Below are 15,118 nucleotides of genomic sequence, written 5' to 3'. Positions count from 1 at the left end.
CACTTGTTAGATTTGGTTCATACAGATCTATGTGGACCAATACAAACAAGAAGCATTCAAGGTGATATATATTTCATGATCTTCACTGATGATTGTTCAAGGATGATGTGTGTCACATTCTTGAAGGATAAGAATGAAGCTTTTGGTAAGTTCAAGGCATTTAGGACCTTAGCTGAGAAAGAGAGTGGCAAAAAGATAAAATGTCTGAGAACAGATCAAGGCACTGAATTTACTTTTGAGGAATTCACTAAGTACTGTGATGAGAACGGTACCAAGCGGCAGATTTCTGCACCAAGGACACCATAGCAAAATGGTATAGCAGAGAGGAACAACCAATCAGTGGTTGAAGTTGCTAGGTGAATGTTGATACAAGGAGGTGTAGCAAAAACATTTTGGAAAGACGTTGTAAGTACAGTTGTCTACACAATGAACCGAGTTCTGGTGAAAAGATGTAAGGAAAAGACCCCTTATGAATATTGGTATGGGAGATCACCTGATGTTAACTATTTAAAGATATTTGGTAGTAAATGTTTTATTAAAAGAGGTGATTACATAAGCAATTTTGAAGCTAAGAGTGACGAAGGCATATTTCTTGGCTATTCCAACAAGAGTAAGGCCTACAAATGCTTCAACAACCGGACACAAAGAATTGTTGAGAGTGTTGATGTTCATGTAGATGAATGTCCTAAAATCTCAGAAGGAACCAGTTCAGAGAAAAAGGATGAAGATCCTTGTATTTTGCTTTTCGAACCTGAAACTGTTAAATCAAAAACTGGTAAAGCAAATTCTAATGTACTTGTTCAATCGAAACAAATAAATTCAGAAGAAGATGATAATGAAGAAGCTGAACCTGAAGAGAATGTGTAGACATATAAAAATGACCATATTCCTAATTGAATATTTTATGTTCATTCCTCTATTTAATTAAATCACCCACATTCCTCTATTTAATTAAGTAAATTACTCAATTTATTTAGTTAAATTCACTAGAACCCTTTTTTACCATTTAATGGGATAAATCATTTTATTCAATTAAATCCCTTCTCTCCACTTTTAATTAAATTCACATTTAATTAAATAGTTTACCCCAAATTGAATTTATTCAATTTCCCAATTTACAACCAAATTGAAATAAACTAACTTTATTTTAATTAAATTCTATTTTTCTCATCCACTTGCAAAATCCTACATCTCCCACTTGCATACTAAACCCTATTCCTAATTTCTTCTAGAATTCATCTAATCCAAATCAATTAACTCTAAACCCATTCATTATCCCTTTTCCCTAAATTTGAGAAGGTCACTTCTCAAATTTAGAGTAAAGTCTTCAAAAGGCATTAAAGCCTTTATCCATTCAACAAGCCAACTTGTTGAATCCCCCCAAATTTGGAAGGACTCTTACAAATTTGTCCCCAAAGTCTTTAAACCATTAATGGTTAACTAACCCTTAGTGGCATGATTAGAGACTTTTTGACTAACTTAACCACCATCTAACCCAAGGGTCTCATCAAGCATTTATTGCTTTGACCATGGTTATTCCTTTATCCTTTGCACAAGAGTTTACCTCTTGGGTAAAAGCTTTATCCAATGGATAACCTTAACCTAACCTTAACCCTTACCCCTTAAGGTAACCTTGAGGTCTTCTCAAGCATTTAATGCTTCTTACATCTCCTCTCAACCAACCTTATGTTGCCAATTGTCACCATTTCATTGGTGAAAATTGTAAACATGGATTGATCAACTTTCAAACTTGACCCTTGATTAATTCTTTCAATCCTGGCCATCCATTGCCCTATTTTTGCTATAAATAGAGCTCTCATTTCTCGATTTTGAGGATCCATGCAAGCTCTTAGTATCACATTTATGCTCAATTTTAACACATCTAGTCTCTCTTTGCAATAGGAATTAATCTAATAAACATTTTAGACTACTTATTTTATCATTAGCTTAAATCACATAACTAGTATATCATATTAGGATAGTATTACTACTAATCTTGTCATCTTATAATCTAGTTTATAGAATTTGTAGAATCATGCATAGATAGGATGCATTCCCATGGTAAAATCAATCAAAAGCATCCCTCGTTCTTGCATTTGTCATCCCTAAACCACTTTGCTCAGTGATCTGAGAGCAAAGGCATTGGTTTGAGGGACCTTGTGAGATAGAGAACCATGGAGCCAACCTTGGGAAGTTGAGTTGTCCTTCATGACCCCATAGCTTGCACCAAGAAGTCTTGTGGGTGTGTGGACAAGCCTCTTGGAGCTTCATTTTTCACATTTTGAGTTTCATAGCCCCGCTTTTCCCGCATACATTTATGGCGCCCACCGTGGGGCTCTACCCGATTAATCAAATCGGTTTTAAAAAATAAACACTTTTGCAGGTACGTGGGAAACAAGAATCAGAGTGTGGGGAACATCCCTCAGCGCATCTGGTTAACATTCTAGCGCATCCCGTACACTGTTTAGCACGTGAGGTTTATACTATAGCATGTGAATTCCTTAACTTAGTGCATCACCATCACTAATCTTTTCCTATAGGTCTCGATGCGGAGGCAAAACAGAGCAGCGCATCCAAAAAATAGCTTAGCGCATCAGGTCTGTCTGATAGCGCATCACAGTCATCCTGTAGCACGTACAGTCTATTCTGTAGCACATCACAGAGGGAAAACAAAAATAAAATTGTAACCGAACTTAAATTTAGACTTGTAGAAGTCCACAAAATCCAAGATTTTTTCTAACTGTCTGATTGATATTTTGCAAGATTTTGACAATTTCTTGCAGGTGGAACTTAGTTTTATTTGTAGAATTACAAGCAGTTTAAATTTTTACTAACTTAGTTAAGTTAGTTAAAATTTAGAGTCCTTTTAATTCTTGTTGGATAAAATTGAACACACTTTATTTTGGGCTATAAAAAGAACCACAAAAACAAATCTTTTTCTAGGAAAGAAAATTTTCACTTTGGGCTCTAAAAGGAACAAAACAATCTTTTATTTTTGCAAGCAAGGACTAAAAAGAACCTCACCATCCTTTGGTGCATAAAAAGATCAATTTTAATTTTTTTACAAGGAAAAAGAACCACACTTTAAATTTTTGTTTGCAATCAAAGAGGGAAGATCTTCCCCTTTTGATCGATTTCTTTTGTTGACCAAACATCGAAGTTTTGCTTTGTTGACCAAGTTTTTTTCCTAGGTTAGAAAATCATTGCTTTGAAGGAAATAAAAGGAACACCATATTTTCGTGGAGCAACATCTCCATATAGATCTTAGAAAATCATTGACTTGAAAGGTAAAAAGAACCTTGTTTGCCTTGTCTCAAAAGTAGAAAGTATGCTCTCCCCTTAACTGGGTGATCAAAAAGCCAAACTACTCTTATGCTTTCAATCATACAGCATTTAAATCCTTTAGAAGGTCTGCCTTCCCGAGGGGTTGAAAAACTCTTAAAGCCATTTTTGGCCGGTGTTAAGGGAACGACCTAAGTGGGAAATGGCTTTAAAGCCAAGTGTTCCAACCTACTATAATCAAATGTGGAAAGCGACAAAAGTCCTTTTCAATGGTTGCCATAGCGATTAGCCTTCCCCCAGTATCCTTGAGATACATAAAGCCTTTGTTCTAAAGGTTGGAAAACCTCCTGAGGGAGTTTATCACTGACGGCCGAACATGAAGCTTGATTATGAACCTTAGCATAGAAACTTTGAGCCGAGTCAGTAACCAAACATTTGTAATATCATAGTGCAAGGGTGGGGAAGAATCCGCCCCCAAGATCGCTCACCATATATCTCCCAAGATAACTACTCAATTGTGAAGCAATTCACTTTGAGTTAATTTTTGGCAAAAGGCAAAAAAACGAGCGCCCTCTAGGGGTGACACGACTGTTTGAGCTGACGAAGTATCGAGACAAGCGGGCTATGATATTGCTTATGACCTTTGAATAAAGAGTCTATTTGAAATGCATGTTGTATCTAAACCTGTTGAAACATTGGGGATTTGAACACATCCTCGCCAAACATTCACTTATTGTTTAGATTAGGCAAAATGGTTGCCTATTTGGTGTTGTGCTTTCATTGGTTACTTCAGAAAATCATCTCTCAACATTGAAAACTTAAGGCAAAACACCAAAAATTGTAGAAAACAATCAAGTCAGGGCAGTTTAGCGCGTAAGAGCAACATCTTAGCGCGTGGCAACCATATTTTAGTGCATCAAACCTTATCCTTAGCGCGTAAAGTATTAATAGTAGCGCTTAACCGAAATTTAAAATTAGCAGTAGCAATTAGCACGTTTTGAAAACAGCTTAGCGCGTCGAAACATCAGCTTAGCGCATGGAAGTCAACCTTTAGCGCGTAGAGCATAAACATTAGCGCGTAAGTAGCTCATATTAGCCCGTGATATTTTGAAACAAATCTGAAACAAATTTAACTAGTGAAACCAGTTAGCGTGTAGAGTGGGGCAGCATAGCGAGTGGGGTCTTTTCCTTAGCGCTTTGAGAAAATTTTGTATCGCATAGAGTCTTTGTTTCAACGCGTGGTCAAAACCAAAAATCAGGGGGCAAAACAAAGGTAAATTTGGAAAATTTTGAAAACATTTTTGGAAACCTCCTTTCATCAGCCTGAACTTCGTCAAATCAAAATACCAAAAACAGAGTATCAAAAGCTATTTCCAAAGCAAGTTTCCTATCAAACAAAAGTTGTCCAACATCTAAAATTGGTCACACGATAAACATATCTATCGTATCAAAATCAGGAAGCATCATCACAAGTGGCAAATAGGTCATTTTTATCTCGTGTATTTTATCCCAAAAGACACTTGTTTAAAAATCCAAGTTGTCAAATCGAGTTTCCATATTGGGAAAGCTCGTATTCCATATCATTTGATGCACTTTGTCGTGAGGGGGCATCTAAACCTTCACTTTGATAAAGTAAAACTTGAGTTTCCAAAACAAACAAAAACTAAATCCAAAACAACTCAAAGGAAACCATTGATCGCTTGTGCATGACTAATCCTCATATTCTGAGAAGAAAGAATATTTATCGTAACACTAAGTTGAAGAAATGACAACCAAGTTCTTCGAAATTCGCCAAAAGAAATAATTTTTCATACATCAATCGTCAACTCTTCAAATCTCATCGAACATTCCTTCGTCATGTATGCTTATATATTCAAAACAAATCAAATGAATCTGACAAGGAACCTTTAAAGACTAGAGCCTTCTGTCAAAAATCCGTGTTCAGTCAACTCATAAATCATGGAGGAAAGATCAATCTAGCATTCTTTCCCGGCGAGTGCATCACTTACAACATCCCCTGATTTGAACCACCAACTCCTGAACAAAACATTGAAGAAGAGTTCATTCCTTTTGTCACAGAAAGCTTTTACTAGATGCCTGTTGTTACTCGCTCTCAATGAAACCAACCAAGTGAAATGCAATCAGAATCCAACATGAATCAGAGATTATCAAATCCTTTTGAGCATCCGAATCTAGAGGACACTGAAATTTTTGAAGAACTTCTTCAAGAATGTCAAGAAAGCGCTTCATTTCAAAAGCTTGTGGAAAGACTCATGGAAAATGACAAGGAAAAATACCTACTCATGCTCACAAGCAAAGGGGTTAAACTTCCTGAAGACTTTGACACAGACATGTTTAGAACAAAATCTCAACATTACGAATATCAAGAACGACAATGAGAAGGAGAAGCATGTGACCCTGAGCAAGATATTCCTGAACAAAACATACCTGAACAAAATACACCAGGACAAAACATCCCTGAGCAACACATCCCCAAGCAAAACATGTCATTTCATACACCATTTCAACCTAGGATTAATGCAAGGGAAGAAATCTTCCCTCAGCAAAATAATGCGCCTTTGATTGCCCTTACTCAATAAATGCAAATGTTACAAAGACAAATGCAAGACATGCAACAAGGGACAACAGTACGGTATTCATTAAATGAAATTTGTCCTTACCCGTTTGACAGATGATTGAACATGGTGCCTTTTCCTCCAAACTCAAACGTTCCTAAATTTAACAAGTACGATGGGAAAAGTGATCCCCATGATCATGTTAGAGAATTCTGCACCATGAGTCTTGAATTTGCTCATGATGACACCTATTTGATGAGGTTATTCCCAAGAAGCTTGGGAAGACAAACAATGGAATGGTTATCCAAAATCACACCTCCTGTCAGATCATTTGATGAACTAAACAAATTCATAACTCAATATTCCTATAACATTCAACATACTATCACCATGCTAGACGTCTGTAACACCAAACAGAAAAACAATTAAACATTCATGGTATTCCTTCAACATTGGCGATGTATGGTTTCAAGATATCCCTGAGATATCCCTGAAAAAGAGAAAATGGAAATTTTCATCGACAACTTGAATGGTGAGATGGATTACAAGCTCAAACTCCAATGTATACCATCTTTCGCTAAATTGATTGAGAATGGCATTCAAGTAGAAGAAGCATGTGTCAAGAAAGGAACGCTAAAATTCTTCAAATAAGGAACAAGTTCATCAAATTACAATAACCAAAACAACAACAACTTGGACAAATCCAAATTCTGGACCAGAAACAAAAACAATAGAAATGAAGGAGGCAATGAATCACATGATCCAAAATCTAAGTAGCCCGTGCTCGCATTATCAGGAAATCCTCAAACTACAAAGAATCCCAAAGGTGCTAACCCAAACATTAACCCTCACACACTGAATACCAATCAAGGTCAACCCAACACCAACAACACCAACAATGCTCAAAACAATCACACAGATCAAGGACCTAATAACAATTCACGAGGTAACACCAACAATTTTCAAAAACATGTCTACACACCACTGGGAAAATCGTTGGAGTCAGCATTCAAAGAACTCCTGGCAAACAAAATTATCTCTTTACCAGCAGTCAGCAACTATGAACCAAAAATCAAACCACCTTGGTGGAATGACTCGCACTTTTGTGAATTTCATCGCAACAAAGGTCATCAAACAAATGATTGCATGAGACTGAAAAACATTGTTCAGGACATGATTGATAGAGGTGATTTAACGGTGGATGGTCTCAAGACAAATGGTAACCATGGAGCCATTAAAAATCCTCTTCCAAACTACAACAAGGATAGAGCTTCAACCTCAAATGATACACGTGGGGCTCATATCAATCACATCTACAATAAAACCATCAATACTATATCAGTTGTAGACAATCATGTAAACGTCATCACAATCCGAGATCAACATGATCATGAATCTATCAACGTAACAACCAGAGCTCAAAAAATATCTCTTAAAGGGACATACGTCAACAACAAACACCACACCCAAAATTCAATATGATCTAGTCAACCAACTGCGCAAAACTCCTGCTCAAATATCTATACTAGAGTTGCTGAAACTTTTGCCAAAACACAAAGACATTGGAACAAGCGCTATTAGAAACAAATGTACCTCAAGATCTGGATGCTGACAAATTCCAAGCCATGGTCACTCACATGACAGGGCCTCATAATCTCACTTTTTCTGAGCATGATAATATCTCATTGAGTCATCCACATAATACTCCTCTCCATATTGAAGTCATAGTCTATAAACACCGAGTAAAACGAGTATTAATAGATGGAGGAGCTGGACTTAATATTTGTACCTTAAAACTTATCCATGCATTAGGCTTTTCTAAAGAGACTATTGATCCACACAAGAAGATCACTATAAAGGCATATGATGATGAGGAAAGATCATCTAAAGGAACCGTGGTGTTGCCAATTCAGGTAGGACCGATACAAAAGGATACTATGTGTCAGGTCTTAGACATGGACCTCACATACAATATCTTATTAGGTTGACCCTGGATACATGAAATGCAAGCAGTGCCTTCCACATATCACCAATGTGTTAAGTTTCCCTATAATGGCCAGGAGGTTTCTATATCAGCTGATCATAATCCATTTCAGCATTGTAATGCAATGGGGGCAGCCCAAGACAGCCTGGTTCCACATAATAGAGAAAAACAAGATTCATCAGCACAAGATCTTCAACAAGAAAAGTCTAAATCATTACCTAGAGATTTCAAGAAGAAAGTGAAGATCAAAGAACAAGGCATAGGAGAATACTCTTTGGAACCCATGTGTTTGGCCAACTTACCCACATCACCTAGATCTCATGGATTACCTACAGCATCAACACATCAAGCAACTCAGCCCATCACCAAGTTCGATGGCACATTCATTCAACTCAGCACTTTAGCACCATAATCCGAGGAAAAGGATATCCTTAGTTGGCTATACAAAGATGAGGAAGAAGACAGAGCAGCTACTATGGAAGTAGCTATACCCACACACCTATATGGAAAAGGCTACTTAATCATGCAACAAATGGGATACAATGGCAAAGGACCTATTGGTAAGTGTCAGGAAGGCGTCACAAAACCATTGGATCCTCCTTCACAATTTAGTAAAGACAAAAAGGGATTGGGGTTTGAACTCACTCTACTACCAAAGAAGGTACCACGCAAATATCAAAAACCTCAATGGAAAGCAAAGAAGAAGTACAAAGAAGACTCCTGGCAGGAGGCACTATTTGAGACAGCAGAGACAATACGTAAGGAACATGAACATCAAGAATGAGAACAATGTCAAAAACAACCTATCAATCAAAAGAAGGAAGCATCTACTGAAGAAGCACATCATATTCAAGAACCGACATCCAACAAAGAAGACTTCCCTCCGGATTACATAATTCCTCCCCGAGGAGAGACAATATATGAACAAATGCAAAGAGTGGAAGCAGGATCTGACATGGAATCGAAAAAAACTATCAAACTTGTCTCAATTATCAAAGACTTGTTCTCACCCTACAACATACCAGTTCATAGCACTGCTAGAATCTGGGATAATACCTCTGAGACTGATTCCAATGAATATGAATGGGGCAGTTGTTCTAACATTACTGAAGATATTTATGCAAAGGACAATCATACACCCATCTCTCAAGAAGAACGCAGCACAGAATCTAGACCACTTGAATTTGGTCCACAAAATATCTATGACGCCAAGGAAAACAAGAAGCGATATTATGAGCAAGTCTATACAAAAAATGATACCATCGAAGACCTCGACGAAATCCTTGACTTCTTTAACACCCAAACCAATCATGATGAAACCTCTATGCTGACACGTATAGCAGCAGAACTTGATCCACCTAACAACTCCTTACCACTTGTCTTTCCGGACCTCATAGACTGGGACGAACCTGAAACTCATGATATACCAATTTTCCCGAATGATGAATCCATTATCCATTACTTAAGTACCATTAACCCCAAAATAGACTCTACTAGTAAACAAAGTAACAATGTCTGCAACCAAGGGAGTGCCAACTCTCTCAGTCACAAAAATGAGCAAAATAAAGGATCTACTGCTAAAAACCAGTCAATGGCAGCTATGGATCACAAAAAAGTAAAAATAAAGGACGCATATGAGGGTAAAAACCTTTTTAAGGCACCTAAGGATGGGAGACTTGACACTCTTCCTAAAAATTATCATGAGCGATCACCCATATTGATTGAGCCCACTCAATCAATCAACATTGGTACTACAGAAGCAGCCAAAAACATACACCTGGCAGAATCTCTAACAGAGGAAGAAAGATCAGAATTTATAAATTTTTTTAAAGAAAAACAAGTCAACTTTGCTTGGTCATATGCAGATATGCTCGGAATTGATCCACAATTAATCATGCATCACTTGTCTATTACTCCAGGAGCTAAGCCAGTTAAGCAAAAACTATGAAAGATGAATCCACATGTGGCACTCATGGTCAAAGTTGAACTAAAGAAACTATTAGATGTCAGATTTATCCGACCCATTGACTATGTTGAATGGATTTCCAACATTGTACCAGTATCAAAACCAAATGGCAGTATCAGAATATGCACTGAATTCAGAGATGTCAACAAAGCCTGTCCAAAGGATGACTTTCCTTTGCCCAGTATCGACATAATTGCAGACCTCACAACAAGCCATGCAATGCTCTCACTAATGGATGATTTTTCAGGCTATAATCAAATAAAGATAGCCCCGGAAGATCAAGATAGAACAACATTTACCTGTCCTTGGGGAACGTACCATTGGAATGTTATGCCTTTTGGCTTAAAGAATGTAGGAGCTACTTATCAACGAGCAATGACAACAATCTTTCATGACATGATGCATACCTTCATGGAATACTATGTGGATGATTTACTAGCTAAATCCTTCACCAGAGCGGAACACCTCAGCATCTTAGAAAATATTTTTGATTGATTGGAGAAATTCCAAGTTAGGATCAACCCTAAGAAGTGTCTTCGGGGTTACATCAGGCAAGTTACCAGGCTACATAGTCTCAACTAAGGGTATTGAAGTGGATCCAGCAAAGGTACAAGCCATTATGGAGATGCCACCACCAAAGAATATCAGTCAGCTCAGATCTCTACAAGGATGACTCCAATCAATCAGGTGATTCCTCGCTCAACTAGCGGATAAAAGTCTCCCAGTCAATCATTTGCTACATAAGAATGTACCAGATGGGAAGCCAAATGTGCAGAATCCTTTTATCAAATCAAGCAGTATCTAATGAACCCACCAGTTCTAGTACCACCAATAGTAGGGAAGCCACTCATTCTATACATTTCAACAACAAATATATCACTGGGGGCACTGTTAGCACAAGAAGATCAACAAGGCAAGGAATGAGCTATATACTACATCAGCGGGACATTGAATGGATATGAATTAAACTATACATTCATTGAGAAGGCTTGTCTAACAGTAGTATTCGCCTCTCAAAAGTTTTGACATTATAAGCTAGCACACACAATTAAGCTAGTTGCAAAAATTGATCCTCTCAAATATCTACTCAGCAAGGCAGCTCTTACAAGCCGATTGGCTAAATGGGTCATGATTCTAAGTGAATTTGATATCCACTACATAGAACGAAGAGCTATCAAAGGACAAGCAATTGCAGATCAACTGGCTGAAGCACCACTACCTGGACAACAAACTATGGAGATCGACTTTCCGAACAGAGACGTTCTTGTTATTTCTACAAACAATGGACCTTGTACTTTCATGGATCCTACACACAACATGGCTTGGGTGCTGGCATTTTGTTCATCACTCCTGAAGGACACACTATACCAAGATCATATAGGCTTATGTTTCCATGCACCAATAATGTGGCTAAATATGAGACATTGGTTATAGGCATCAAAATGGCTGTAGAATGAAGAATCACAGATTTAAAGGTCTACGGAGACTCACAACTAGTCGTCAATCAAATCAACAACGACTATCAGACAAAGGACGACAAGTTGCTACCCTACAAGTGCATGGTGGATGACTTCAAGCAATGTTTTATACACATCACCTTTGAACAAATACCAAGGTTGGACAACAAAGCAACCAATGCAATGGCTACTATCACTTCATTACTGCAAATTCTAGAGAAACAGAGTCGTTATGAGTTTCTGGTAAAGCAAATGTTCTCCCCAGCCTATGACCACTCTGAATCCCATGTTATCGATGCCTTGACTGGTTCAGATTCTCCTTTATATGGACCGATATATGATTATCTTAAGAACAACATCCTACCCATTGACCTATCCCAAAACCAAAAATGTAATTTTATCCAGCAAGCCACCCATTATACCCTTACTGCTGATATTTTGTACCGTCGAGGTCTAGATGGTACTCTTCTTTGTTGCCTTGATCGTAATGAATCTGACTCCACTTTACACGAACTTCATGAAGGTATCTATGGCACACATTCAAGTGGGACTACTCTTGCTAAAAAGCTTCTGAGAATGGGATATTACTGGCCGACAATGGAAAAAGACTCTTATCACTTTGCAAAGAAGTGTCCTAAATGCCAGATCCATGGCAATATTATACATGCACCAGCACAGGAACTGCAACCATTCACGACATCCTGGCCCTTTTGTTAATGGGGACTAGACTTGGTTGGCAAAATTCATCCTTCATCTTCAAATGGACACAAGTTCATTATAACTGCAACATAATACTTTACCAAGTGGATAGAAGCAGTCCCCATGACCACAGTTATTGGGAAACAAATTGCCTCTTTTATCCTTAATTATCTGATCTGCAGATATGGTATTTCGAGTTCCATCATCACCGTTAATGGACGACCTTTCAAAATCCAAGATGTCCGAGAACTATGTGAAAAATTCAAAATACAACATCATTTCTCTACACCTTACTACCCACAGGGGAATGGTCAAGCAGAAGAATCCAACAAGACAATATTGAAAATCCTAAAGAAAATAGTGAATGATGCAGGCAAAGATTGGCATGTAAAACTCAATCCAGCACTTTGGGCATACAGAACTAGTATCCACACACCTACAGGAGCTACACCATACTCATTGGTATATGGATCGGAAGCTATTTTACCCCTGGAAGTAGAAATTCCCTCTCTCTGAAAGGCTTAATCCCAGATGAAGAGTATCAAGTTAACCGACTGCAAGAACTTGAACTATTAGATGAAAGACACCAGCATGCTTACACTCATCTCAAAGCATATCAGCAACGCATGTGCAGAAGCTACAACCACAAGGTCATTCCCCGAATTTTTTAAGTTGGTGACCTAGTACTCAAAGAAAATCCTAGAAATCAGCAAAGATCGAGAAAAGAAAGGGAAATTTGAACCTAATTGGTTAGGTCCCTATGTCATCATATCGGCCTATGGATCGGGCACTTATCAGCTAACAACTTTAGAAGGAGATGTGCTTGATGAACCAACTAACAACATCCATCTGAAGAAATACTACACTTGAGTAGTTTAATGCATGGAAAAGTCAAGAAAAAAAAATACAAAAAAATCAAAAAAATCAAGAAAAAAGCAAATAAAAAGGTACAATAAAAGAAACTAGTGAAAACCTGGCAACAAGCACTATTGTGAGAGGAAAACTCCTTTATCTATATCCATATATCCACAGTAAGGCACTATCGGCCATCGCCCGACATTTTTATCACAAATATCCATTCAGGGCATACTTAGCATAGTCACTATCCTAATTTATCCATATATTCTTTCACCACATCTCACCATGGCTTAGTAATCACTGTACATATCCACATTGAGAGGTACACATAGCTAGGGGCAATACTCATCAAAACTTGCAGCACGTTCAAGTCATCAAGACTAGTTGCAAACTCAGAACATCATATCTAGCAACCAAAAGCTCACACAATCACATCGCAAAACATTGATCACTTAAACAAGATTCACAAAATATGATGGATGATTTTCTGAAGTATCAAATGTTGCATCTTGCATAAAGTTTTGACTATTTTACACTTGAACTTTTTGAATTATTGGATTTTCTGAATTTTTCTCCACAATGCTTCAAAGCTAGAGAACATCGGGAGACTCCAATATTTTCTTAGTTTTCTACTTGTGAGGCGATCATCTGTATTGTGTAAATACTTGTCTCGAGACGTGATTCATAGCATATCACTGAAGACATGATTCCACTTTACGCATACAAATGTGTAACGTCATAAATTGTACGCACTTGCTAAAGCGGTACAATTTAACACCTAGTTTAGCACCCGCCTTGGCGCAGTTGCATTTTGCATTACATTGCCCCTTTAGCACTTAATTAATCAAATTAATTAGGTCTAAAGGTTCTATTTCATCATCTTCCACATCATAAAGTCGGGCCCTTTCATTAAAGTGTGCCCCTTTCATTTTATTCCTCCAATACATCACTTAATCAAAAACCCTAATTAGGCCCTATCTTGAGCTTGGGGGCTTGATTTCGGGGGTCAAAACATCTCGAAATCACCTGTAACTTCGGGATTCTCTCTAAAATCATCATATCTGACAGCCCTGAAAATTTGGTGAAAAGTTGTTGGGACCGTGGCGCCCGGAGTGCACACGGTCCGGACATTTTTCCTGAAATTTTAGGAGCACGATCCAATCATAAAATAAAGCTTAACCCCAAGAAATTGGTGGGATATTCGATCTCTAGGTCGGCCAAAAGACGAAATTGCGACCTAGGGTTTCATACATAAGAGCTCTCTTTCTTCATTTGAAAGGATCGGATTTTTGTTTCCAGGAACCTCATATGCAGTGAAAGGGTAGATCTTTGAAGACTTCAACATCTTACAACATCCCTCTATCAAGCATTTATCAAATCCATTCATCCATTTAGGGCTTGGAAGACATTGAAGAACAATAGGAGATTACCGACTGAAGATTGGCTTGTACCCCTCCCTTGAGGGTTGGGTATGATTTCATGTTGTTTTCATGTCTTTGCATAAGCTTCAATATATCCTTTATTCATGCTTTAGATCACTTTGCATCTTGATTTAGAGCATTTACATTATCATTTACAAGCAACTAGGGTTTGCTTTCTAGGTTGCTCTCGTTTGCTTTCTTGCATTTTAGGACCTTGCACACACACTAGGTCTGCACACACAATACATTTTACAAAACAACTTGGCTATTCATGGAGGTGGAAATCACCGAAGCGGGGGTTTGACAAAGGAAAAACCCTATATAGCCGCCCATCCCATTTTTCAGATATAAGTGCAGGTTCGGGACTCGGACGACGCCGCAGGATACAGATCCGGAGAGAACAGGTCGAGACAGCACTCTGTATCAAATTGCAGAGCAGAAGACTGGGACAGGGGCGCTGGGCGCCCTGGTCCTGCCAGGACAGGGGCACTGGGCGCCCTGGTCCTGCCAGGACAGGGGCGCTAGGCGCCCTGGTCCTGCCAGGACAGGGGCGCTAGGCGCCCTGGTCCCTAGGACAGAGGCGCTGGGCACCCTGGTCCTCCGAACAGACAGCTTTCAGACAGCTTTCCGACAGTGTTTTAGAGTGTAGAACGACAGTTTCCGGTGCAGTTTTCAGGACAGTGGCGCCCGCGCTCCCGTCTCAAACATTTTCAGTCCAATTTTGACTCCGGGTACACATCTGCATTCTTATTTCATCCTTGTATTTACAGCTGTTCATTGTTTAGTCTCAATTCTGCAATCTTGTTATTAGTTCATACTTGCATTTTGGGATTAGGGTTTGAATTTGCATTACTTGATCTTACAATTTCAACAAG

This window comes from Cryptomeria japonica, chromosome 2 (assembly GCF_030272615.1).
Source record: "Cryptomeria japonica chromosome 2, Sugi_1.0, whole genome shotgun sequence".
Classification (NCBI taxonomy): domain Eukaryota; kingdom Viridiplantae; phylum Streptophyta; class Pinopsida; order Cupressales; family Cupressaceae; genus Cryptomeria; species Cryptomeria japonica.
The sequence above is the reverse complement of the archived record's forward strand: the minus strand, read 5'-3'. Positions refer to the sequence as shown.